Below are 26,742 nucleotides of genomic sequence, written 5' to 3' on the forward strand. Positions count from 1 at the left end.
AGAAGCAGGATGGCAATGGCAGAAGCCACAAGGATTCTCCGATGGGCGGAAAATCACGTACTAGCACTGTCAGCAGTGTTCATTCCGGGAGTGGACAACTGGGAAGCAGACTTTCTCAGCAGGCACGACCTCCACCCGGGAGAGTGGGGACTTCATCCAGAAGTCTTCACGCTGATTGTAAATCGATGGGAACGGCCACAGGTGGACATGATGGCGTCCCGCCTAAACAAAAAACTAGAGAGATATTGCGCCAGGTCAAGGGACCCTCAGGCGATAGCTGTGGACGCTCTAGTGACACCGTGGGTGTACCAGTCAGTTTATGTGTTCCCTCCTCTGCCTCTCATACCAAGGGTACTGAGAATAATAAGAAAACGAGGAGTAAGAACAATACTCGTGGTTCCGGATTGGCCAAGACGAACGTGGTACCCGGAACTTCAAGAGATGATCTCAGAGGACCCATGGCCTCTGCCGCTCAGACAGGACCTGCTGCAGCAGGGGCCCTGTCTGTTCCAAGACTTACCGCGGCTGCGTTTGACGGCATGGCGGTTGAACGCCGGATCCTGAAGGAAAAGGGCATTCCGGAGGAAGTCATTCCTACGCTGATTAAAGCCAGGAAAGATGTAACTGCAAAACATTATCACCGCATATGGCGGAAATATGTTGCTTGGTGTGAGGCCAAAAAGGCCCCAACAGAGGAATTTCAACTAGGTCGATTTCTGCATTTCCTACAAGCAGGAGTGACTATGGGCCTGAAATTAGGCTCCATTAAGGTACAGATCTCGGCTCTGTCTATTTTCTTCCAGAAAGAACTAGCTTCACTACCTGAAGTTCAGACGTTTGTGAAAGGAGTGCTGCATATTCAGCCCCCGTTTGTGCCTCCAGTGGCACCTTGGGATCTCAGCGTGGTGTTGAGTTTCTTAAAATCACATTGGTTTGAGCCACTTAAAACCGTGGATCTAAAATATCTCACGTGGAAAGTGGTCATGTTATTAGCCTTGGCTTCAGCCAGGCGTGTGTCAGAATTGGCGGCTTTGTCATGTAAAAGCCCTTATCTGATGCACCCAACAAACTGGGTGCTCCTGCTTCTAAGCAGACTATTGCTCGCTGGATTTGTAGCACAATTCAGCTGGCGCATTCTGCGGCTGGACTGCCGCATCCTAAATCAGTAAAAGCCCATTCCACAAGGAAGGTGGGCTCATCGTGGGCGGCTGCCCGAGGGGTCTCGGCTTTACTACTTTGCCGAGCTGCTACTTGGTCAGGGGCAAACACGTTTGCAAAATTCTACAAATTTGATACCCTGGCTGAGGAGGACCTGGAGTTCTCTCATTCGGTGCTGCAGAGTCATCCGCACTCTCCCGCCCGTTTGGGAGCTTTGGTATAATCCCCATGGTCCTTTCGGAGTTCCCAGCATCCACTAGGACGTCAGAGAAAATAAGATTTTACTCACCGGTAAATCTATTTCTCGTAGTCCGTAGTGGATGCTGGGCGCCCATCCCAAGTGCGGATTGTCTGCAATACTTGTACATAGTTATTGTTAACTAAAGGGTTATTGTTGAGCCATCTGTTGAGAGGCTCAGTTGTTTTCATACTGTTAAACTGGGTATAGTATCACGAGTTATACGGTGTGATTGGTGTGGCTGGTAAGAGTCTTACCCGGGATTCAAAATCCTTCCTTATTATGTCAGCTCGTCCGGGCACAGTGTCCTAACTGAGGCTTGGAGGAGGGTCATAGTGGGAGGAGCCAGTGCACACCAGGTGACCTAAAAGCTTTCTTTAGTTGTGCCCAGTCTCCTGCGGAGCCGCTATTCCCCATGGTCCTTTCGGAGTTCCCAGCATCCACTACGGACTACGAGAAATAGATTTACCGGTGAGTAAAATCTTATTTTTTCAAACACAGCCTGTAACATTACAGTTTGGAGCTGATTGGTTGGTACTTTATCTCTCTCTCCATGTTTTGACTTCCTCCCAAGCTCGTAGCGTGTGTGTGTTGCCGTCTGATAAGGGGGGTCATTCCGAGTTGATCATAGCTGTGCTAAATTTAGCACAACTACGATCATGTTTCCAGACATGCGGGGGGACGCCCAGCACAGGGCTAGTCCGCCCCGCATGTCAGTCTGCCCCCCCCCCCCCCCCCTCCACACAAATACAAACGCATCGCACAGTGGCGATGCATTTGTATTTGAGGAGTAACTCCCGGCCAGCGCAGCTCCTGTGGCTGGCCGGGAGTTGTTTGTCACTCCTGCTGGCCACAGGGGCTGCGTGAGAGGTCACGCAGCCGCTGCGGCCCGTTACCCCCAACGGTCTAGCCACGCCTGCGTTGGCCGGACTGCTCCCCCTAAACGGCGGCTTAACGCCACCGTTCAGCCCCCTACCGCCCAGCGACCGCCTCTGTCTCAGAGGCATTCACTAGGTAACGAAAGCTTCCATGCGCCGGCGCACTGCGGCGCATGTGCAGTTCCGACCTGATCGCTGCGCTGCGACAAACTGCAGCGAGCGATCAGGTTGGAATTACCCCCTACATTAACAACGATGCAATATAAGATATCTCAAGAAGGGCTCTCACTTCCAATAATTTTATTGGCGGAATTTAATTAAAAATGATGTGCCACGGCAGTGTGCAGCTGCACAAATATTGGTTATATACGGTAAGTTTGACATTGCAAGTTATGTATTTATGTCCGTTTATGAACCTGTCTGTACCTGACTAAATTGTTCAGCTATGTAATATAATGATGTTACATGTTCTATCGCTATGTACAGCAGTACTGAACCCTTGTGCTATATAAATAATAAAATAATAATAATAATAAAAAAATAATAATAATGTCATGTGAAAATAGAACTTCAGGTACTAGGTACTTGTTAAATATATGGGTGCCACAGAACAAGGCTGAATTCAGTTATTTTTTACAGATTTGTATGAGCCAGGCAGTGGGAGATTTGAAAATAACATTATCAGCCAGGGCCAGCAGGGACCTTTCAGTCTATCTACGTAGACAAATGACATGCTCTTTACTGGCGCCCTTTACGTTGGGTATGGGATGCCGGCAGACGGGATTCCGGTGGTTAGCATACCGATGCCGGCATTCCGGCCGTTAGAATGCCGGCAAGGGGGCGAGCGCAACAAAGCCCCTTGCGGGCTCTGTGGGTCGTTGTGCTTGCCACAGGTTCTATTCCACCTCTATAGGTGCCATGGAGGAGTGGGAATAGCCCCTGTTAGCCGGGATTCGGCTGGCGGCATTGTCAGTGGTTGGGATACCGGAGTCAGAATCCTGACCACCGGGATCCCGACTGCCGGCAATGTAACCGCATCCCACGCCCTTCCACAGATTGTACTGTAGACTTCATTCGCAGCACAGTGTCAGACATAATTCAGAAATGACTCTGCTTCTAATTATTCAACCCCCAACCAAGCCACTTCCTCCATTATTTTTTCCTGAGCTAACGTTACGATAAGTCTCCATTGCAGTTCGTCCTTTGCTAGATGTTAAATGATGGAAGCTGGATTTGATGTAGGAAAGGGTATGTTTGGCTGACTATCTTCACTACCTATCTTGCTGTTGCTGTCTTCACACCCTCCCGTGTTTTTGTGTGTACATAACACTCATTTCTGCTGCGGGGTACACTGGGCTCCATAAGGATAGACATTGGGGTGTAGACAGGGCCGGTTCCGGGGCTTCTGGCGCCCCGGGCGGCATTAGGGGGCGTAGTTTTGTACAGGGGGTGTGGTCATTTACGCCCCCTGTACAGACTGAAATGATGTGCGGTGCGCGATGACGTCATCACGCACCGCACAGCAAAGGTCCTCTCCACGAAGGGAAACTAGACGCGTACGCGTCTAGTTTCCCTTCCCAGCGGCAGTGGGGGGGGGGGGGGGGGCAGCGGACAGCGGCAGCAGGGGGGCAAATAGCAGCAGCGGATCTTGCCCTGGTGCGGCGCCCTCCGGAGGGCGCCCTGCGCCCTCCGGAAGGCGGCGTCCCGGGCAAAAGTCCTGCTTGCCCGTGGCAAGATCCGCTACTGGGTGTAGAGTAGGATCTTGATCCGAGGCACCAACAGGCTCAAAAGCTTTGACTGTTCCCAAGATGCATAGCGCCGCCTCCTCTATAACCCCGCCTCCCTGCACAGGAGCTCAGTTTTGTAGTTGGTGCTGCAGATAGCAGGCACATAACAGAGGGGCTGCTCCAGGCAGCCCTAAGACGAGCTTTTTTTTTTTTAAAGTAAAGTGAAGACTACAAGGGCTGCAGCAGAGTGTAGATGTCAGGAGACATTCCCTGCTGCAGCTCCATCTCTTCCCAGCGGCGCTGTACACTCCCGTACCCTGGTTGCCGGGTACCTACAACAGGAGGCTCCGGTTTTCTTCAAGTTAGACACACACGGCTGGGACTCTCCGGGATCGCGTGGCCGCGCTTCGGGAGGTGGTAAGTGGGTCCCGTTCGCAGGACCCGCGCTGTATTGCGATCCAGCGCGGCCAGTGGGAGGTAGGCCACGCGCGCTGGCGTGGACACTGTGCATACAGGCGACCCTACTAGGCCACCAGGGCAAGGGTACAGGTCAGGTTTCTCTTATAAACCATTTTAAATTGGCCTGCAGTACCGGTGGTTAAGTCCAGCAGGGGGATAAGGCTTAGACCTTTAGCCCCTCCCCCAGCCCCAGGGCGCCATTTACAGTAAATGTTCCCGCCCTGGAGCTGCATATCTGTCTCTCCCTCACTCCCAGTCAGTGTTTGGGCGCCATTTCTCTCAGCTACACTGTTCCTGGGACTGTTTGGGCAAATCCTCCTTTGTAAAGCCGCCTGATAGTCAGCGCTGTGCCTTTACAAGACATTTAAGTATTCTACATGTCATTTAGACAGTGATAGTTAAGAAACAGTGCATTTGGTCAGGGTTATCTGGTACAAGTACTCTATGATATACATCCAGTCTTTACTGTGCAGTGTTATATCTATTGTTTATAGAGCTATATATAAGCTAGTCCAGTGCAGTATTATTGTTTGTAATAACCTCTGCATTGTACAACTGTGAGACTATATGTGTGTGCATCAGCTTGCTGGGTGATTTTCATTTCGTGTCTCTCACTCAACTTGCTATCCCTATATTCTATAACCTGAGGGAGCTTGGTGCATCAGGTTTATAATAATATAATATCAGACCCTCCAACATGACCCGCCCCACTAGGTACAAAATGCTCTGTTCCTGGACTTCCCTCTTAATTTATGATTTCCATCACATGTGTTGAACTAGTTAAATGATAAGAAAGCTGTTTCTTCACAGGTGATTGCAATAATAAATTAAGAGGGAAGTCAAGAAACAGAGCATTTTGTACCTAGTGGGGCGGGTCATGTTGGAGGGTATATAATATAGGATATTCACAAGATATACTCTAATTGTATTTCTCTTACGCCCTAGAGCAGGCATTCCCAACCACGGTCCTCAAGGCACACTAACAGTGCAGGTTTTAGTGAAATCCAGGCTTGAGCACAGGTGACTTAATTAGCACTTCAGTTATTTTGATTTAACCATCTGTGCTGCAGCCTGGATATCACTAAAACCTGCACTGTTGGTGTGCCTTGAGGACCGCGGTTGGGAATGCCTGTCCTAGAGGATGCTGGGGACTCCAAAAGGACCATGGGGTATAGATGGGATCCGCAGGAGACATGGGCACACTAAAAAGACTTTGACTGGGTGTGAACTGGCTCCTCCCTTTATGCCCCTCCCCCAGACCTCAGTTAGACTTTGTGCCCAGGAGTGACTGGACACACACTATAGGGGAGCTCTACTGAGTTTCTCTAGAAAGACTTTTGTTAGGTTTTTCATTTTCAGGGAGACCTGCTGGCTACAGGCTCCCTGCATCGTGGGACTGAGGGGAGAGAAGTCAGACCTACTTCTACTTAGTTAAAGGCTCTGCTTCTTAGGCTACTGGACACCATTAGCTCCAGAGGGTTCGATCACTTGGTTCGTCTAGCTGCTTGTTCCCGGAGCCGCGCCGTCACCCCCCTCACAGAAGCCAGAAGAAAGAAGCCGGGTGAGTATTAGAAGAACCGAAGACTTCAGACGGCAGAAGACTTCAGTAACGGTACAGCGCAGCGGTAGCGCTGCGCTCCATGCTCCCACACACTTCACCAACGGCACTCACAGGGTGCAGGGCGCTGGGGGGGAGCGCCCTGGACAGCAGTTACTGAGGGTCACTGGACTGGCAGTACACATATTCGGTGCTTGGGCACCGAATTCCATACCCCCGCCAGTATAAAAATGTTAAAATTGAGCGGGACTACAGCGCGCCGGGAAGGGGCGGGGCTTAGCCACACAGCTCACCAGCGCCATTTTCTCTCTCTCCACAGCCGCTGCAGAGACGCTGGCCCGGACCTCCAAGCTCCTTCAAGGAACGGGAGCAAAACGGGGGGGGGCACATGAATTTTGGTGCTTTTTATAATAGATTGCAGCGCTAGACACATATATTATTTCTTTGTAGTATATTGGTGCTGGGGTGTGAGCTGGCATACTCCCTCTGTGTTTCTCTCTACAGGCTTCCCTGTGGGTCTGTCCCCTTGTTTTTGGCCGGTGTGAGTGTTGGTGTGTCGATACTACGTGTCGACATGTCTGAGGCTGAGTGTTCCTCCCCGTAGGTTGTTACTGGGGGCGCAGAGAGGGATTTGGTTATGACTCTGTCGGCACAGCCGACTGCTGATTGGGTAAATATGCTGAGTACACTGAATGCAAATGTGGCGTTATTGTCTAAGAGGCTGGATAAATCTGATTCTCAGACACAAACATGGTGAAAATCCATGGAGGACGCTTTATCTCAGGTACAGACCACCTCAGGGTCACAAAAGCGTTCATTTACCCAGATGGCAGATACAGATACCGACACGGACTCTGATTCCGATGTCGATTTCAATGAGGCTTCCTTACATCCGAGGGTTGTTAGGAGTATTCAGTACACGATTGTAGCTATCAAATATGTTTTACATATCTCTGAGGAACCTGCTTTTCCTGACACAAGGGTTTGCTTATTTAAAGGGAAAAGGCCTGAGGTGAAGTTTCCCCCCTCTCATGAAATGAATGCGCTTTGTGAAAAGGCTTGGGAGTCGCCTGACAAAAGGTGGCAGATTCCCAAGAGAATTTTGATGGCATATCCTTTCCCCTCTGACGACAGGGACAAATGGGAGTCGTCTCCCAATGTGGACAAGGCTCTATCCCGATTGTCCAAGAAGGTGGCACGTCCGTCTCCTGACACGTCTACTCTCAAGGATCCAGCGGATCGCAAGCTGGAGATTTATTTATTTATTTATTAGCAGTTTCTTATATAGCGCAGCATATTCCGTTGCGCTTTACTATTAGAACAACAGTTATAGAACAAAACAGGGCAAAGACAGACATAGCGGTAGGAAGGCCCTGCTCGCAAGCTTACAATCTAGAGGGAAATAGGTATTGATACACAAGGATAGATGCAACCTGTTACATAATGTTTCCCCAGATTGCTAGCTTCTTAGTGGGTTGTATGAGATGATCACCCAGCAATGTTGGAAGACAAAATGTGAGGTTATGGGGACTGTGCAGAGGGAATGTAACTGGATAGGGAAGCATTGAAGGTTATGTGTGTGGGTCAGGAATTTGGTAGGCTTGTCTGAAGAGATGAGTTTTCAGGGAACGTTTAAAGGTTTGGAGACTAGTGGAGAGTCTTATTGTGCGTGGGAGGGCATTCCACAGAGTGGGTGAAGCCCGGGTAAAGTCCTGTAATTTTGAGTGGGAACAGGTAATACATCTGGATGAGAGACGCAGATCTTGTGCAGAGCGGAGGGGTCTGGTAGGGAGATATTTTGAGATGAGTGAGGAGATGTATGATGGTGCAGTTTGGGTAATAGCCTTGTATGTAAGTAAAAGTATTTTATAATTGACACGGTAGAATACCGGTAACCAATGGAGGGACTGACAGAGCGGATCAGCAGACGAAGAACGTCTGGCGAAGAAGATTAGCCTCGCAGCTGCATTTAAAATGAATTGAAGTGGTAAGAGCCTATGTTTGGGAAGACCAGTAAGGAGACTATTACAATAATCAATGCGGGAGATGATGAGTGCATGGATCAGAGTTTATGCAGTGTCTTGTGTAAGATAAGGGCGTATTTTGGATATGTTTTTAAGGTGCATGTAACATGATTTAGAGACAGATTGAATGTGTGGAACAAACGACAGTTCAGAGTCAAGGATGACACCTAGGCAGCGAGCTTGTGGGGTAGGGTGGATAGTTGCATTGTCAACAGTTATGGCAATATCAGGTTGGTAACTACCCTTAGCTGGTGGGAAAATAATTAATTCTGTTTTGGAAATGTTGAGTTTGAGATGGCGAGATGACATCCAAGATGAAATGGCAGACAGGCATCCAGTGACACGAGCCAATACAGATGGTGATAAATCTGGGGCGGATAGGTAGATTTGAGTATCATCAGCGTACAAATGATACTGAAATCCGAAGGAGCTGATTAGTTTACCAAGAGAGGAGGTATAGATTGAGAAAAGCAGAGGACCTAAGATTGAGCCTTGCGGTACTCCAACTGATAGAGGTAGAGAAGAGGAGGTAGAATCAGCGAAGCGAACACTGAAAGATCGATTAGATAGGTAGGATGAGAACCAAGTAAGGGCTGTGTCCTGAAGACCTAGGGACTCTAGTGTTTGTATGAGAAGAGAGTGGTCAACAGTGTCAAAAGCAGCAGAGAGATCTAGAAGAATAAGTAGTGTGTAATGGCCTTTTGATCTAGCAGTGACCAGATCATTCACTACTTTGGTCAGTGCCATCTCCGTGGAGTGTTGGGCACGAAAGCCTGACTGAAGTGGGTCCAGTAAGTTGTGGGAGTTAAGAAAGTGTGTAAGGCGAGTGTAGGCAAGTCTCTCAAGTAGCTTGGAGGGACTGGGTAGCTGAGAAATGGGACGGTAGTTAGAGAGTGTGTTTGGGTCAGAGTTGTGTTTTTTCAGAATGGGAGTAATCACTGCATGTTTAAACAGAGATGGAAAGATGCCAGTAGAGAGAGAGAGATTACAGATTTTAGTTAAGGTTGGGATAAGCACAGGAGACAAACTTTTGCTGACCTGTGAGGGTATAGGATCAAGAGGAGAGGTAGTGGAGTAGGAGGATGAAAAGAGTGTTGATACTTCATCTTCACTTGTGGGATCAAATGAAGAGAGAGTGCCAGAGGGTTCAGAAAGGGATTTGAGCAGGTCACTGGCTGAGTTAGAGCATACCATTTCATCTCGGATTTTATCAATCTTATCCTTGAAGTAGGAAGAAAGTTCTTGAGCACTGATAGTAGCTAGTGGGGGAGGTGAGGGAGGGTAAAGAAGTGATTTAAATGTATTAAAAGTCGTTTGGGGTTGGTGGCATGATAAGAGATAAGAGATTGGAAATATGTTTGTTTGGCAGTGTCCAGGGCCCGACGATAGGAGTGGTAGGTAGTCTTATATGTGAGAAAGTCACTTGGATTCTGAGATTTCCGCCACTGACGTTCTACCTTACGTGACAGTTTTTGTAGGTGTCTTGTTGATTTAGAGTGCCATGGTTGGCATCTAAGCCTACGTGGAGTGTGATGGGTAGCTGGAGCAACTTCATCAAGGGCACTCTCTAGGGTCTGGTGCAGGTGGGATACAGCAGTGTCAGGTGTGGTGCATGTAGAGATTGGTGAGAGACGTTGTTGCAGAGAAGTGGAAAGTTGTTGAAAATTTATATTGTTAGTATTTCTGCGCGTTAGAGGAGGCTTGCTTGGTTTTAGTGTCATTGAAGTCCATTTTCGTTAATACTGGTGCATTGCTCAGACCTGCTGTGGCGTCGGTATGGGTGAGTAGTGCTATTGCTAAGTGGGCTGATAATTTGGCTTCTGATATGGATACCCTTGATAAGGATAACATTCTTTTGCCTCTTGGTTATGTCAAGGACGCTGCAGATTACCTAAAGGATGCGGCGAGGGATGTTGGCCTCTTGGGATCAAGGGCCAATGCCATGGCGGTCTCGGCCAGGAGGGCGCTGTGGATTCATCAATGGAATGCTGATGCTGACTCCAAGAAGAATATGGAAGCTCTCCCTTATAAAGGTAGTGTCTTGTTTGGTGACGGCCTTGCTGACCTGGTGTCTACCGCTACTGCGGGTAAGTCATCTTTTCTACCTTATGTTCCCACACAACAGAAAAAGGCACCCCTTCATCAGATGCAGTCCTTTCGGCCTAATAAATACAAAAAAGGAAAGGGCTCGTCCTTCCTCACTTCAAAGGGTAGAGGAAGGGGAAAGAAGTCGCCCGCCGTGTCAGGCTCCCAGGACCAAAAGTCCTCTACCAAATCCACCGCATGATGCTGGGGCTCCCCTGCGGGAGTCCGTACCGGTGGGGGGCCCATCTCCGATTCATCAGTCAGGTATGTTTCAATTGGCCCTGGATCCTTGGGTCTTAGACATGGTGTGCCAAGGGTACAAACTGGAGTTTCAGGAGATGCCCCCCCCCGCCGCTTTTTCGTGTCGGCCTTGCCAGTTTCTCTTACAGAAAGAGAAGTGGTAAATGCTGCGATACAAAAGCTGTGTCAACAGAGGGTCATTGTGCCGGTCCCCCGTCCCAACGGGGGGAAGGGTTCTATTCGAGCCTCTTTGTCATACCGAAGCCGGACGGCTTGGTCAGACCGATTCTGAACCTGAAATCCCTCAATCCATACTTGAAAATTTTCAAGTTCAAGATGGAGTCTCTTCGAGCGGTGATCTCCAGCCTCGAAGGGGGGGATTTTATGGCGTCAGTCGACATAAAGGATGCTTACTTACACGTCCCGATATACCCTCCTCATCAGGCCTTCCTGAGGTTTGCGGTGCAGGATTGTCATTACCAATTTCAGGCGTTGCCGTTTGGGCTTTCCATGGCCCCGAGGGTTTTCACCAAGGTAATGGCGGAAATGATGGTTCTCCTTCGCAAGCAAGGGGTCACAATTATCCCATACTTGGACGATCTCCTGATAAAGGCGAGGTCAAAGGAACAGTTGTTCAGAAGTGTGGATCTCTCCCTGTCGGTTCTGCGACATCACGGTTGGATTCTGAATTTGCCAAAGTCTCAGTTGATCCCGTCCACTCGGCTGCCCTTTCTGGGCATGATCCTAGACACGGAGCTACAGAGAGTGTTTCTTCCGGAGGACAAAGCTCTGGAGATCCAGACCATGGTCAGGGAGCTTCTGAGGCCGACAAGTGTGTATATTCATCAATGTACTCGTGTGCTAGGGAAGATGGTTGCGGCTTACGAAGCCATTCCGTTTGGCAGGTTTCATGCCCGGGTGTTTCAGTGGGATCTGCTGAACAAATGGTCCGGGTCTCACCTGCACATGCACCGGAAAATAAGTCTATCTTCCAGGGCCAGGATTTCTCTCCTGTGGTGGCTGCAAGGTTCTCACCTTCAAGACGGGCGTCGATTCAGAATACAGAACTGGGTGCTGCTGACCACAGATGCAAGTCTCCGAGGCTGGGGCGCAGTCACGCAAGGAGGAAGTTTCCAGGGAAAGTGGTCAAGCCAGGAATCTTGTCTCCACATAAATGTTCTCGAGTTGTGAGCCATTTACAACGGCCTCCTGCAAGCGAAGAACCTTCTTCAGGGTCTCCCTGTCCTGATCCAGTTGGACAACATAACTGCGGTGGTGTACGTAAACCGCCAAGGCGGAACAAGGAGCAGGGCGACCATGGCGGAGGCCACAAGAATTCTTCGCTGGGCGGAACAGCACGTGAGCGCTCTGTCAGCAGTCTTCCTCCCGGGCGTGGACAACTGGGAAGCAGACTTCCTCAGCAGACACGATCTCCATCCGGGAGAGTGGGCTCTTCATCAAGAGGTATTTGCAGAAGTGACAAGGCGTTGGGGAATTCCTCTGATAGACATGACGGCGTCTCGCCTCAACAAGAAGCTTCCGAGGTATTGTTCCAGGTCAAGGGACCCCCAAGCCAGTGCAGTGGACGCCCTGGTTACTCCGTGGGTGTTTCAGTCGGTGTATGTGTTCCCTCCGCTTCCTCTCATTCCAAAGGTGCTGAGGATCGTAAGATGAACAAGGGTTCAGGCACTACTCGTCGTTCCAGATTGGCCACGGAGGGCCTGGTATCCGGATCTTCAGGAATTGCTTGTAGAAGATCCTTGGCCGCTTCCTCTAAGAGAGGACCTGTTACTGCAGGGGCCCTGCGTGTTTCCGGACTTACCGCGGCTGCGTTTGACGGTGTGGAAGTTGAGCGCCAAATCCTAGCTCGGAAAGGTATTCCCGGGGAGGTCATCCCCACTCTCCTTTAAAGCTAGGAAGGATGTTACGGCAAAACATTATCACCGTATTTGGAGAAAGTATGTGTCGTGGTGTGAAACCAAAGCAGCTCCTGCGGAGGAGTTTCACTTGGGTCGTTTCCTCCATTTTTTTGCAGGCAGGCGTGGATGCAGGCCTGAAATTGGGTTCCATCAAAGTGCAGATTTCGGCTTTATCTATTTTCTTTCAAAAAGAATTGTCCGTCCTTCCTGATGTTCAGACTTTCGTGAAGGGAGTGCTGCATATCCATCCTCCATTTGTGGCGCCGTGGGATCTTGAAGTGGTGTTGCAGATTCTTATGTCTCACTGGTTTGAACCTTTGCGTACGGTTGAGTTAAAGTTTCTCACTTGGAAAGTGGTCATGCTTTTGGCTTTGGCGTCTGCCAGACAAGTGTCCGAGTTGGCGGCTTTGTCTCACAAGAGCCCATATTTGATTTTTCATTGAGATAGAGTGGAATTGAGGACTCGTCAACAATTTCTTCCGAAGGTGGTTTCTTCGTTTCACATAAACCAACCTATTGTGGTGCCTGTGGCTACGGATGATGTGGCGGTCCCAAAATCTCTTGATGTTGTAAGAACTTTGAAAATTTATGTTGCCAGAACGGCTCTTACTAGGAAGACAGAGGCTTTGTTTGTCCTGTATGCTTCCAACAAGATTGGAAATCCTGCTTCTAAGCAAACTATTGCACGCTGGATTTGTAATACGATTCAGCAAGCTCATTCTTCGGCTGGGCTACCATTGCCGAAGTCAGTAAAGGCCCATTCTACCAGGAAGGTGGGCTCATCTTGGGCGGCTGCCCGAGGGATCTCGGCACTTCAACTTTGCCGAGCAGCTACGTGGTCGGGTTCAAACACTTTTGCTAAGTTCTACAAGTTTGATACCCTGTCTGATGAGGACCTCATGTTTGCTCAATCGGTGCTGCAGAGTCGTACGCACTCTCCCGCCCGTTCTGGTGCTTTGGTATAGACCCCATGGTCCTTTTGGAGTCCCCAGCATCCTGTAGGACGTAAGAGAAAATAGGTCCGTTGAGGATGCTGGGCGCCCATCCCAGTGCGGACTGTTCCTTGCAGTTGTATTGATACTGGTTATTTTCGGTTACACGTGGTTTGTGTATCTGTTACATTCAGCTTGTTGCTGTTGTTAGTTCATACTGTCATCTGGTTTCCTGCTACTCCGGTTGTACGGTATGTTTGGTGTGGGCTGGTATGTTTCTTGCCCTTAGTTTAACAAAAATCCATTCCTCGAAATGTCCGTCTCTCCTGGGCACAGTTCCTATAACTGAGGTCTGGGGGAGGGGCATAGAGGGAGGAGCCAGTTCACACCCAGTCAAAGTCTTTTTAGTGTGCCCATGTCTCCTGCGGATCCCGTCTATACCCCATGGTCCTTTTGGAGTCCCCAGCATCCTCTACGGACTAGGAGAAAAGGATTTACCGGTAGGTATTAAAATCCTATTTTTTTTATCTGTGATTTTAGTCACCATATCTCTCCTGTATCACTGTTGTCATAGAAGCAGGGGTTTGGGTCAGGTATTGTGCTGCTGACAATTGTACTGTGTTACCTTATATTGCAAGTTATAACGTGTGCTTCTGAGGGTAACAGTTCTGGGGCTGAACACACTAACAGTGTTGCTGATGCCACAGGTACCTATGAGGAAAATATAGCAGCTGAGGGCTCAGGTTCTGGGGGCTCCTTGCCCCCCAGTGGGACTGTGGCAACGGGGGTCCATAATGACTCGCCGTGGGCTACTTTCTCCACACTTCTGAATATGCTAGTTACTAAACTAACGCCCCCTATGGGACCTCCCATGCCGGTTCAACCGTATATGGTCCCTGCGGTTAATCCACCGTGGGCAGATAACTTGTCCGCTTAATTGAAGAGATTGAACCAGTCACTGACTACTAAAAAGTTTGACCTTCGCTCGCCTAAGACCAAGGGGTCCTCTAAGCGGGCCATTACTTCCTCACAATCCACTACAGTCACTGACACCTCGTCTGATGAAGATGGCGCTTACACTGACCCCACAGATTCTGACACAGATAATACTGATGGGGATGGTAGGTCACAAGTGGATGTTCCTGATCTATTGGAGGCTATTAAGTTGATTCTACATATCACGGATGATCCCGAGCCATCCGTCCCTCCTAAGAAACCAGATGGATTCAAGCGTCAGAAGGTGGTTAAACAAGTTTTCTCTAACGTCCTAGTGGATGCTGGGGACTCTGTAAGGACCATGGGGAATAGACGGGCTCCGCAGGAGACTGGGCACTCTAAGAAAGAATTAGGACTACTGGTGTGCACTGGCTCCTCCCTCTATGCCCCTCCTCCAGACCTCAGTTAGAATCTGTGCCCGGACGGAGCTGGGTGCATTTTAGTGAGCTCTCCTGAGCTTGCTAATAAGAAAGTATTTTAGTTAGGTTTTTTATTTTCAGAGAGCTTCTGCTGGCAACAGACTCTCTGCTACGTGGGACTGAGGGGAGAGAAGCAAACCTACTAACTGCGGCTAGGTTGCGCTTCTTAGGCTACTGGACACCATTAGCTCCAGAGGGATCGAACACAGGAACTTAACCTTGGTCGTCCGTTCCCGGAGCCACGCTGCCGTCCCCTTCGCAGAGCCAGAAGACAGAAGCCGGCGGGAGAAGCAAGAAGACGTCAAAATCGGTGGCAGAAGACTCCTGTCTTCATATGAGGTAGCGCACAACACTGCAGCTGTGCGCCATTGCTCCCACACTAACCCACACACTCCGGTCACTGTAGGGTGCAGGGCGCAGGGGGGGGCGCCCTGGGCAGCATTTGAGTACCTCCTGGCGAAATAGGGCATATATACAGCTGGGCACTGTAATATGCATGAGCCCCCGCCATTATTTTTACACAAAATCGCGGGACAGAAGCCCGCCGCTGAGGGGGCGGGGCTTCTTCCTCAGCACTCACCAGCGCCATTTTCTCTCCACAGCTCCGCTGAGAGGAAGCTCCCCAGGCTCTCCCCTGCAGAAGCATGATAGAAGAGGGTGAAAAAGAGAGGGGGGGCACATAAATTTGGCGTAAAAACAATATATACAGCAGCTACTGGGTTAACACTAAGTTACTGTGTGATTCCTGGGTCATATAGCGCTGGGGTGTGTGCTGGCATACTCTCTCTCTGTCTCTCCAAAGGGCCTTGTGGGGGAACTGTCTTCAAATAGAGCATCCCCTGTGTGTGTGGTGTGTCGGTACGTGTGTGTCGACATGTCTGAGAAAAGGCTCCCCTAAGGAGGAGATGGAGCTAATATGTGTGTGAGAGGGTGTCTCCGTCGACAACGCCGACACCTGTTTGGATATGTGTAAGTGCTAAGGTGAATTTATTGCACAAAAGATTAGAGAACAGACAGGAAATCTACCCATGTCTGTCCCTATTTCGCAGAGACCTTCAGAGTCTCACAATGCTCGCTATCCAAGATAATAAACACTGATATCGACACGGAGTTTGACTCCAGTGTCGACTACGATAATGCAAAGTTACAGCCAAAATGGCAGAAAAGTATTCAATATATGATTATTGTAATAAAAGATGATTTGCATATCACTGATGACTCATTTGTTCCTGACACAAGGGTACACATGTTTAAGGGGAAGAAAGCTGAGGTAAATTTCCCTCCTCTCATGAGGAAAAAGAGCGGGAATCTCCAGACAAGAGACTGCAGCTTCCCACAAAGAATTCTCAGGCAGTATCCTTTCCCCACTAGGGCCAGGATGTGATGGGAATCTTCCCCTAGGGTGTCACGTTTGCCCAGAAGGTAGCCCTAGCTGTTCTCAGGGATCCTGCAGATAGCGTGCACATTCTGGTACACTACTCAGACCGGCGATTGTGTCGGCATGGGTTTATAGCGCTGGGGCGGCGTGGACAGGTACCTTATCAGCAGAAATTGAGACCCTAGTATGTATGTATATATATATATATATATATATATATATATATATATATATATATATATATATATATATATATATAATGTATATAGAGAGATATGTGTATATATATTAAAGATGCTGTCTTAAGAGATATATATATAATCAAACATGCCCAAAGAGACATGAGTATACTGGGTCCTAGAGTCAAAGCTATGTCGATTTCTGCTTGACGTGTCCTGTAGAATATGCAATGGACAGAGGATGCCAACTTAAGTGGCATATGGAAGGCTGAGGATTGTGTGGAGAAGGGTTCTCGGACCTGGTCTCCACGGCTATAGCTGGTAATTCTGATATTTTGCCTTATATTCCTGCACAGCCTAGGAAAGCACGTCATTATCAAATGCAGCTTTTCGAACAAAGAAACAAGAAAGTCCGAGGTGCGTCCTTTCTTGCCAGAGGCAGGGGCAGAGGAAAGAAGCTGCACAACACGGCTAGTTCCCAGGAACAGAAGTCCTCCCCGGCCTCTATGAAAATCCACCGCATGTCGCTGGGGCTCCACAGGCGGAGCTAGGCCCGGTGGGGGCACGCTTTCGTAAGTTCTGCAAAAAGTGGGTTCACTCCCTGTTAGATCCCTGGGCAATAGCTATTGTGTCTCAGGGATACAAGCTGGACTTTGAGAAGATGCCTCCTCACTGACGGACCTGCCGGCTTCCCCCCACGAGAGGGAAACAGGGTTAACTGCAATTCACAAATTGTATCTTCAACAGGTGGTGGTCAAGGGTCCCCTCCTTCGACAAGGAGGGGGTTATTATTCGACCATGTGGTAGTCCCGAAACCAGACGGTTCGGTCAGACCCATATTGAATTTAAAATCCCTGAACATATACCTGAAAAGGTTCAAGTTCAAGATGGAATCGCTAAGAGCGGTCGTTACAAGCCTGAAAGGGGGAGATTTTATCGTGACTCGGGACATAAAGGAGGCATACCTTCATGTCCCCATTTATCCACCTCATCAGGCGTACCTCAGAATTGCGGTACGGGATTGTCATTACCAATTTCAGACGTTGCCGTTTGGTCTCTCCACGGCCCGACAATATTCACCAAGGTAATGGCGGAAATGATGGTGCTCCTGCGGAAGCAAGGTGTCACTATTATCACGTACTTGGACGATCTCCTCATAAAAGCGAGATCAAGAGAGCAGTGGCTGAACAGCGTATCACTTTCTCTGGAAGTGTAACGGCAACACGGCTGGATTCTCAATATTCCAAAGTCGCAGTTGGTTCCTACAGCTCATCTGCCTCTCCTAGGCATGATCCTAGACACAGACCAGGAAAGGGTTTATCTCCCGATAGAGAGAGCTCAGGAGCTCGTGACACTGGTCAGGAATCTATTAAAACCAAAACAGGTGTCAGTGCATCACTGCACTCGAGTCCTGGGAAGGATGGTGGCATCATACGAGGCCATTCCCTTCGGCAGGTTCCATGAGAGGACCTTCTAATGGGACTTACTGGACAAGTGGTCCGGATCACATCTTCAGATGCATCGGTTAATCACCCTATCCCCCTGGGCCAGGGTGTCTCTCCTGTGGTGGCTGCAGAGTGCTCACCTTCTCGAAGGTCGCAGATTCGGCATTCAGGACTGGGTCCTGGTGACCACGGATGCAAGCCTCCGAGGGTGGGGGGCAGTCACATAGGGAAGAAATTTTCAAGGGCTGTGGTCAAGTCAGGAGACTTGCCTTCACATCAATATCCTGATATTAAGGGCCATATACAACGCCCTAAGTCAAGCGGAGACCCTGCTTCGCAACGAATCGGTGCTGATTCAATCAGACAACATCACCGCAGTGGCTCATGTAAACCGCCAAGGCGGCACAAGGAGCAGGGTGGCGATGGCGGAAGCCACCAGAATTCTTCGATGGGCGGAGAATCACGTACGAGCACTGTCAGCAGTGTTCATTCCGGGAGTGGACAACTGGGAAGCAGACTTCCTCAGCAGACACGACCTCCACCCGGGAGAGTGGGGACTTCATCAAGAAGTCTTTGCGCAGATGGTAGGTTGGTGGGAACTGCCACAGGTGGACATGATGGCATCCCGCCTCAACAAAATATTGCGCCAGGTCAAGAGACCCTCAGGCGATAGCTGTAGACGCACTGGTGACACCGTGGATGTTCCAGTCGGTTTATGTGTTTCCTCCTCTTCCTCTCATACCCAAGGTGATGAGAATCATAGGAAAAGGAGGAGTTAGAACAATACTCATTGTTCCGGATTGGCCAAGAAGGATGTCACAACTGAGGGCTGGTGCTGACCAGGGGGAAGCCTCAGTTGTAGGGGCTGAGGTATATGTGTACCTGGGAGGCAGTACAGGGTTCTTGGACATGCAGGGAACCTTTAGAACAAATGCCCGAAGGCGTGACCACGACAACAAGGGAAAGTTCAAAGGTTTTATTAAACACAGTTCAGAGGAATACTGATGACTTGGTACTGGTAATAGGAAACACAGTTCAGAGAAATACTTGGGATCGATGCCGGAACATCGATGGTGACTTGGAATCGATGACGGAACACCGATGGTTACTTGGGGATCGTTGGTAAGCTTTGAGTGAAGCTGGGGTTCGCAGATAGAAATGCACTATTGTACTTAGAAGCACAGGTGAAGCATGAAGTCATACCTCCCAACTGTCCCGATTTTCGCGGGACAGTCCCGTTTTTTGGGGACTGTCCCGCTGTCCCACCCGCGGGCCACAGTGTCCCGCAGTGGGGGGGTCAGTTGGGAGGCTCTGTCAATTGCTGCTCTGCTTAGCAGAGCAGCGGTGAATAGACGCTGTGCGCATGCGCACAGCGTCTATTCAGTGGAGTCAGAGGGAGAGGGGGCATGCCAGCGGCTCACAGAGCGCTGGGCATGCCCCCTCAGTGACGAAAACGGGGGCATGGCTCGCGATCGCGGGTCCTCCCGCGAAGCCACGCCCCCTTTTCATAGACCACACCCCCTTTTCGGGGGCGCGCGGCTTCGCCGCGCGAGTGTCCCGCTCTACAATTAAAGAAAGTTGGGAGGTATGATGAAGTGATGCTGGGGATCGCTGGAGAATGGCTGCTGGGAAGCCGGAGTTCAGACACAGGTGAATCAGGGTAGACTGTAGAGAGTTAATCACTGGAGTGTCGGATTACACTGCAGAGTATAATCACCAGGTAGTCAGGCTGTACTGCAGAGAAAGTCCATGGGAGAACTGCACACTGGAATCACTGAAGACAATTGAAGCACTGACATCTTTCCACCCCAGGAACAGGATATTTATACCTGCTGGGAAGCAGGGATTGGCTGGCTGATTAACCAGAGACCAGAGTGCATCTGCTGTGTAATCAGGCTGAGAGCAGAGTGCAGCTGATAGGCTGAAAGGTAACATGTGATTAGGAAAACATGGCTGCGCCCATGGTAGCTTTTGGAGGGAAAGATTGTTTGTAACTTGAATGTGAGCTTTAACCATGAAGCTGCCAGAATCACAGTAAAGAGATTTGAGACAATGAGATGCAGCGTGCTGCACACAGACAGTGCAGATGGAATCCAGGCTTGGAACGCTGGGACAGTCTCGGGAGGCATTTGGAAGGTAAATACTGATAAGGAATTACCTAGATCGTGACAAAGGACTTGGTATCCAGATCTGCAAGAAATGCTCACAGAGGACCCATAGCCTCTGCCTCTCAGACAGGACTTGTTGCAGCAGGGGCCCTGTCTGTTCCAAGACTTACCGCGGCTGCGTTTGTTGGCATGGCGGTTGAACGCCGGATCCTGGCAGAAAAAAGCATTCCGGATGAGGTTATTCCTACACTGAAGGCTAGGAAGGAGGTGATGGCTAAACATTATCACCGTATAAAAAAAAAAAAAAATGTGGCTTAGTGTGAGGCCAGGAATGCCCCTACGGAGGATTTCCAGCTGGGCCGTTTCCTTCACTTCCTACAGTCGGGAGTGACATTGGGCCTGAAATTGGGTTCCATTAGGGTCCAGGTTTCGGCCCTATTCATTTTCTTTCAAAAAGAACTGACTTCTCTTCCTGAAGTCCAGACGTTGTTTAGGGAGTGCTGCATATTCAGCCCCCTTTTGTGCCACCAGTGGCACCTTGGGATCTTAACGTGGTGTTGAGTTTCCTGAAATCTCACTGGTTTGAGCCACGTAAGACCATGGAGTTAAAATATCTCACGTGGAAAGTGGTCATGCTATGGGCCTTAGCTTCGGCTAGGCGTATGTCAGAAATGGCGGCTTTGTCATGTAAAAGCCCCTATCTGGGTTTCCATATGGACAGGGCAGGATTACGGAATCGTCCGCAATTTCTGCCGAAGGTGGTGTCATCTTTTCATTTGAACCAACCTATTGTGGTGCCTGCGGCTACTCGTGACTTGGAGGATTCCAGGTTACTAGATGTAGTCAGGGCTTTGAAGGTTTATGTAGCCAGAACGGCTAGGGTCAGGAAAACAGAATCTTTGTTTATCCTGTATGCATGCAACAAGCTGGGTGCTCCTGCTTCAAAGCAAACTTTTGCTCGCTGGATCTGTAGCACGATTCAGCAGGCTCATTCTAAAGCTGGATTGCCGCATCCAAAATCGGTAAAAGCCCATTCCACAAGGAAGGTGGGCTCTTCTTGGGCGGCTGCCCGAGGGGTCTCGGCATTACAGCTTTGCCGAGCAGCTACTTGGTCGGGTTCAAACACCTTTGCAAAATTCAACAAGTTTGATACCCTGGCTAAGGAGGATCTTGTGTTTGCCCATTCGGTGCTGCAGAGTCATCCGCACTCCCGCCCGTTTGGGAGCTTTGGTATAATCCCCATGGTCCTTACGGAGTCCCCAGCATCCACTAGGACGTTAGAGAAAATAAGATTTTACTCACCGGTAAATCTATTTCTCGTAGTCCGTAGTGGATGCTGGGCGCCCGTCCCAAGTGCGGATTTCTTCTGCAATACTTGTATATAGTTATTGCTTAATTAAGGGTTATGTTATGTTGGCATCCGTTTGTTGATGCTCTGTTGTTGTTCATACTGTTAACTGGGTATGTTATCACAAGTTATACGGTGTAATTGGTGTGGCTGGTATGAGTCTTACCCTGGATTCCAAAATCCTTTCCTTGTATTGTCAGCTCTTCTGGGCACAGTTTCCTTAACTGAGGTCTGGAGGAGGGGCATAGAGGGAGGAGCCAGTGCACACCAGTAGTCCTAATTCTTTCTTAGAGTGCCCAGTCTCCTGCGGAGCCCGTCTATTCCCCATGGTCCTTACGGAGTCCCCAGCATCCACTACGGACTACGAGAAATAGATTTACCGGTGAGTAAAATCTTATTTTACCTCATTCTGATCACCTGGTGGATATACGTCAGGAATCTTGGGAAAATCCAGGGAAGAGGTTTGTGCCTCACAAGAAGATGCTTGCTCGCTATCCCCTCGCGCCAGAGCTGTCTAAAAATTGGGAGACACCTCCTCCAGTGGACTCGCATGTGGCAAGGATGGTGGTTTCCTCAGCTCTACCTGTCACTACCGTCCCGTCTCTAAAAGAGCCTACAGATAAACGTGTGGAGGGTTGTCTGAAAGCGATTTACACCCTCACGTTTGCTGCGCAAAGGCCCACTATTGTAGCGACATGGGCTGCAGAAGCTATGAAGCGTGGGCCCAAGAGTTGGAAGCTGAAATCTCTTCTGACCATGCTAGACAATGCTTGTCATATATTGTCACAGCTTCTCACTATATTAAAGAGGCGGCTTCTGATGCCGGTGTTCTGGCAGCCAAGGCTTCCACTACATCAGTCCTGGCTCGCCGGATATTGTGGCTAAGATCCTGGTTGGTGGATCTGGATTCTAGAAAAACCCTGGAGGTACTCCCTTTTAAGGGAGATATCTTATTCGGACAGGACTTAAATAAGATAGTGACTGATTTGGCTACTGCCAAAACAGCCTGTCTACCAAGTACTGCTCCTTCACTGCCGAAGGCTAAAAGTACTTTTCGTCCCTATCGTCCTTCAGGTAAAGCAAAAGGTCAGGCGTACCACAAACAGGCCCTCACTTCCAAACCTGGTAAGCCAAAGCCCAAAAGAGCCTGGGCTGCCCGTCAACCGGCTTCCAAGACTGATAAGCCTGCCGCATGACGGGGCGGGCCTCCCCCTGGGGGACCCCAGGGTGGGGGGCCGGCTTCTAGGGTATACCCAGGAATGGTTGAAGACCACTTCAGATGCCTCGGTACGGGAAGTCGTCACTCAAGGTTACGCCATAGCCTTCAAAAACCGCACCCCTCGTCGATTTTGTCTGACAGACGTCCCTTCGGATCAGATAAAGACAAAGACTCTACATACCAGTTTCGGGCGTTACCTTTTGGTTTAACCACGGCTCTGCGAGTTTTTACCAAAGTTATGGTGGTGATGGCGGTGGCACTCTGCCGTCAAGGGGTCAGGCTCCTACCGTATCTGGACGACTTGTTGATCCTGGCAAATTCCCCAGAAATTCTCTTACGTCACCTAGATCTGACTGTCCGGTTTCTGCAAGCCCACGGGTGGCTCATCAACTGGAAGAAATCCTCCCTGGTCCCTGCTCAGAGCATGGTGCACCTGGGAGCGCTATCGGACACCCACAACCAGCGGTTGTTCTTGTCTCAGGAGAAAGTCCTGAAGCTTCAGGACAGGATTTGTTACTTACTACTCGTCTGCAAGTGTCGATTCATTCAGCGATGCAGGTGCTGGGCCTCATGGTGTCAGCATTCGACATGGTGGAGTATGCTCAATTTCATTCTCGCCCTCTCCAGAGGCTGATTCTGGCCAAGTGGGACGGCCTGCCTCACCGGATCAGGTCTCACATGATCTCATTGACTCCGGAGGTCCGTCTGTCGCTGCACTGGTGGCTCCAGGATCAATGACTGTTGCAGGGGTCGTCCCTTCTGGATACCCGACTGGGTCTTCTTGATGACGGATGCCAGTCTAAGGAGTTGGGGCGCGGTGTTGGAGCAATACTCTCTTCAGGGTCGGTGGACCAAGGAGGAGTCTCTCCTCCCGATCAACATTCTGGAATTGCGGGCGGTCTACAACGCATTGAACCTGGCCCAGCGTTTTAATACAGAACCGTCCTGTTCAAGTACAGTCGGACAACGCCACCACAGTGGCTTACATAAATCATCAAGGCGGCACTCGAAGCCGTCTGGCAATGAAGGAAGTCTCACGGATTCTTCAATGGGCGGAACGCCATCTACCCGCCATATCGGCAATATTAATTCCGGGAGTCCTGAATTGGGAAGCGGACTTTCTCAGTCGTCAGGACGTACACGCCGGAGAGCGGGGCCTCCATCCAGAAGTGTTTCAACTCCTAGTGGAAAAGTGGGGCCTTCAAGATGTGGATCTGATGGCGTCTCGACACAATCACAAGGTTCTGGTCTTCGGAGCAAGGACAAGGGATCTTCAAGCAGCATTTGTGGATGCGCTGGCGGTGACATGGACATTTTGGATGCCGTACGTGTTCCCTCCGGTGTCACTCCTGCCCAGGGTAAATCGGAAGTTCAAGCAAGAAGGAGGAATCCAGCTTCTCATAGCTCCATCGTGCCCCAGACGGCACTGGTTCTCAGACCTTCAGGGCCTCTCGTCAGAGCGTCCAATTCTACTTCCACAACTCCCAGACCTCCTCGTTCAGGGTCCCTGTGTCTACCAGGATCTGGCCCGGCTGTCTTTGACGGCGTGGCTCTTGAAGCTTCCGTCTTGAGGGATAAAAGTTTTTCTGAGGCGGTCATTAAAACTATGTTGCTGGCGCGGAAACCGGCTTCTGCTCGGATTTACCATAGGGTCTGGCATTCTTACTTTGTTTGGTGCGCATCTAACAATTATGACGCTTCCAAGTTTAGTACGGCCAAACTTTTGGCTTTTCTGCAGCAGTGCCTGGATTTAGGCCTGCGTCTGGCTTCACTCAAGGTTCATATTTCTCTTACGTCCTAGAGGATGCTTGGGACTCCAAAAGGACCATGGGGTATATACGGGATCCGCAGGAGTTTGGGCACACTAAAAAGACTTTGACTGGGTGTGAACTGGCTCCTCCCTCTATGCCCCTCATCCAGACGTCAGTTAGACTTTGTGCCCAGGAGTGACTGGACACACACTAGGGGAGCTCTACAGAGTTTCTCTGGAAAGACTTTTGTTAGGTTTTTTGTTTTCAGGGGGACCTGCTGGCTACAGGCTCCCTGCAGCGTGGGAGTGAGGGGAGAGAAGTCAGACCTACTTCTTCTTCGTTTAAGGGCTCTGCTTCTTAGGCTACTGGACACCATTAGCTCCAGAGGGTTTGATCACTTGGTTCGCCTAGCTGCTTGTTCCCGGAGCCGTACCGTCAAACCCCCTCACAGAAGACAGAAGCCGGGTGAGTATTAGAAGAACCGAAGACTTCAGTAACGGCAGAAGACTTCAGTAACGGAAGGTACAGCGCAGCGGTAGCGCTGCGCTCCATGCTCCCACACACATCACCAACGGCACTTGCAGGGTGCAGGGCGCTAGGGGGGAGCGCCCTGGGCAGCAGTTACTGGGGTTTATTTCTGGCAAAAAAGCACGGTATACGATGTTGGGACGCTGTATACATTTCCCCCACCAGTTTGCAAGTTTGAATTTTGAGCGGGCTACAGCGCGCCGGGAAGGGGCGGGGCTTAGCCGCACAATGCTCACCAGCGCCATTTTCTTATATCTCTACAGGCTGCAGAGACGCCGGGCCGGACCTCCAAGCTCCCGCAAGTTTACAGGGAGGGGGGGGGGGGGGGCCGCATAAATTGGTGTCTTCATTTCTGTGTATCAGCGCTGATCATATATACTAAGTTTTTTTTGGTGTATGGGCGCTGGAGTGTGAGCTGGCATACTCCCTCTGTGTTCTCCCTAAGGGCTTCTCTGTGGGTCTGTCCCCGGGCTTGTGGACTGTGTGGGTGTGTCGGCACGAGGTGTCGGCATGTCTGAGCCTGGGTGTTCCTCTCCGGAGGAAGTTATGGGGGGTGCACGAAAGGATTTGAGTGTGTCTCTGTCGGCACAGCCGACTGCTGATTGGATGACTATGCTGAGTACGTTGAATGCGAATGTGGCTTTATTATCTAAGAGGCTGGATAAATCTGATTCTCAGACACAAATATGGAGACAGTCAGTGGAGGACGCTTTGTCTCAGGTACAGACAGTCTCAGGGTCACAGAAGCGCGCTTTTGACCAGATGGCAGATACAGGTACCGACTCGGACTCCGATGTCGATTTAAATGAGACTTCCTTGCATCCACGGGTTGTCAAGAGTATTCAGTACATGAATATTGCCATTAAAGATGTTTTACGTATATCTGAGGAACCTGCTGTTCTTGACACAAGAGTTGTTTATTTAAAGGGAAAAGACCTGAGGTAAAATATCCTCCCTCATATGAGATGAATGAGCTTTGTGAAAAGGCTTGGGAGTCGCCTGAAAAACGGTGGCAGGTTCCCAAGTGAATTTTGATGGCATATCCTTTCCCCTCTGATGACAGGGACAAATGGGAGTCGTCTCCCAATGTGGGCAAGGCTCTATCTCGTTTGTCCAAGAAGGTGGCGCTTCCGTCTCCTGACACGGCTGCTCTCAAGGATCCGGCGGATCGCAAGCTGGAGACGACATTGAAGGCTATTTTCGTTAATACTGGTGCATTGCTCAGACCTGCAGTGGCGTCGGTATGGGTGAGTAGTGCTATTGCAAAGTGGGCTGAAAATTTGGCTTCTGATATGGATGCTCTTGATAAAGATAATATTCTTTTGACTCTTGGTTATATCAAGGACGCTGCAGATTACCTAAAGGATGCGGCGAGGGATGTTGGTCTCTTGGGATCAAGAGCCAATGCCATGTCGATTTCGGCCAGGAGGGCCCTGTGGGTTCACCAATGGAATGCTGATACCGACTCCAAGAAGAATATGGAAGCTCTCCCTTTTAAAGGTAGCGTCTTGTTCGGTAACGGCCTGGCTGACCGGGTGTCGACCGCTACGGCGGGTAAGTAATCTTTTCTTCCCTATGTTCCCACACAGCAGAAAAAGGCGCCCCATCAGCAGATGCAGTCCTTTCGGCCTAATAGATACAAAAGAGGTAAGGGCTCGTCCTTCCTCGCTTCAAAAGGTAGAGGTAGGGGAAGAAAGTCGCCTGCAGTATCAGGCACCCAGGACCAAAAGTCCTCCCATGCCTCTACCAAGTCCACCGCATGACGCTGGGGCTCCCCTGGGGGAGTCCCTGCCGGTGCGGGGCCGTCTCCAATTCTTCAGTCAGGTCTGGGCTCGTTCGGCCCTGGATCCTTGGGTCTTAGACATAGTATCCCAAGGGTACAGACTGGAGTTTCAGCAGATGCCCCCCAACCGGTTTTTAGTGTCGGCTTCGCCGACTTCTCTTCCCGAAAGGGAGGTGGTGAGGGATGCGATACAAACGTTGTGTCAACAGAGGGTCGTGGTGCCGGTTCCCCCATCAGATCGGGGAAAAGGGTTCTATTCGAGCCTCTTTGTTGTTCCAAAGCCGGATTGTTCGGTCAGACCGATTCTGAACCTGAAATCCCTCAATCCATACTTGAAAATTTTCAAGTTTAAGATGGAGTCTCTTCGAGC

At 50.0% G+C, this 26,742-nt stretch overlaps 1 protein-coding gene across 9 annotated transcripts in view; it reads left to right on the top strand.

Annotated features, from left to right (window-relative positions):
* Window positions 1-26,742, top strand: part of FAM178B (family with sequence similarity 178 member B) — a 1,338,131-nt gene that overhangs the window by 12,151 nt on the left and 1,299,238 nt on the right. The gene's annotated exons all lie outside the window — the stretch shown is intronic.

The sequence above is a fragment of the Pseudophryne corroboree genome, chromosome 6 (assembly GCF_028390025.1).
Source record: "Pseudophryne corroboree isolate aPseCor3 chromosome 6, aPseCor3.hap2, whole genome shotgun sequence".
Lineage (NCBI taxonomy): Eukaryota > Metazoa > Chordata > Amphibia > Anura > Myobatrachidae > Pseudophryne > Pseudophryne corroboree.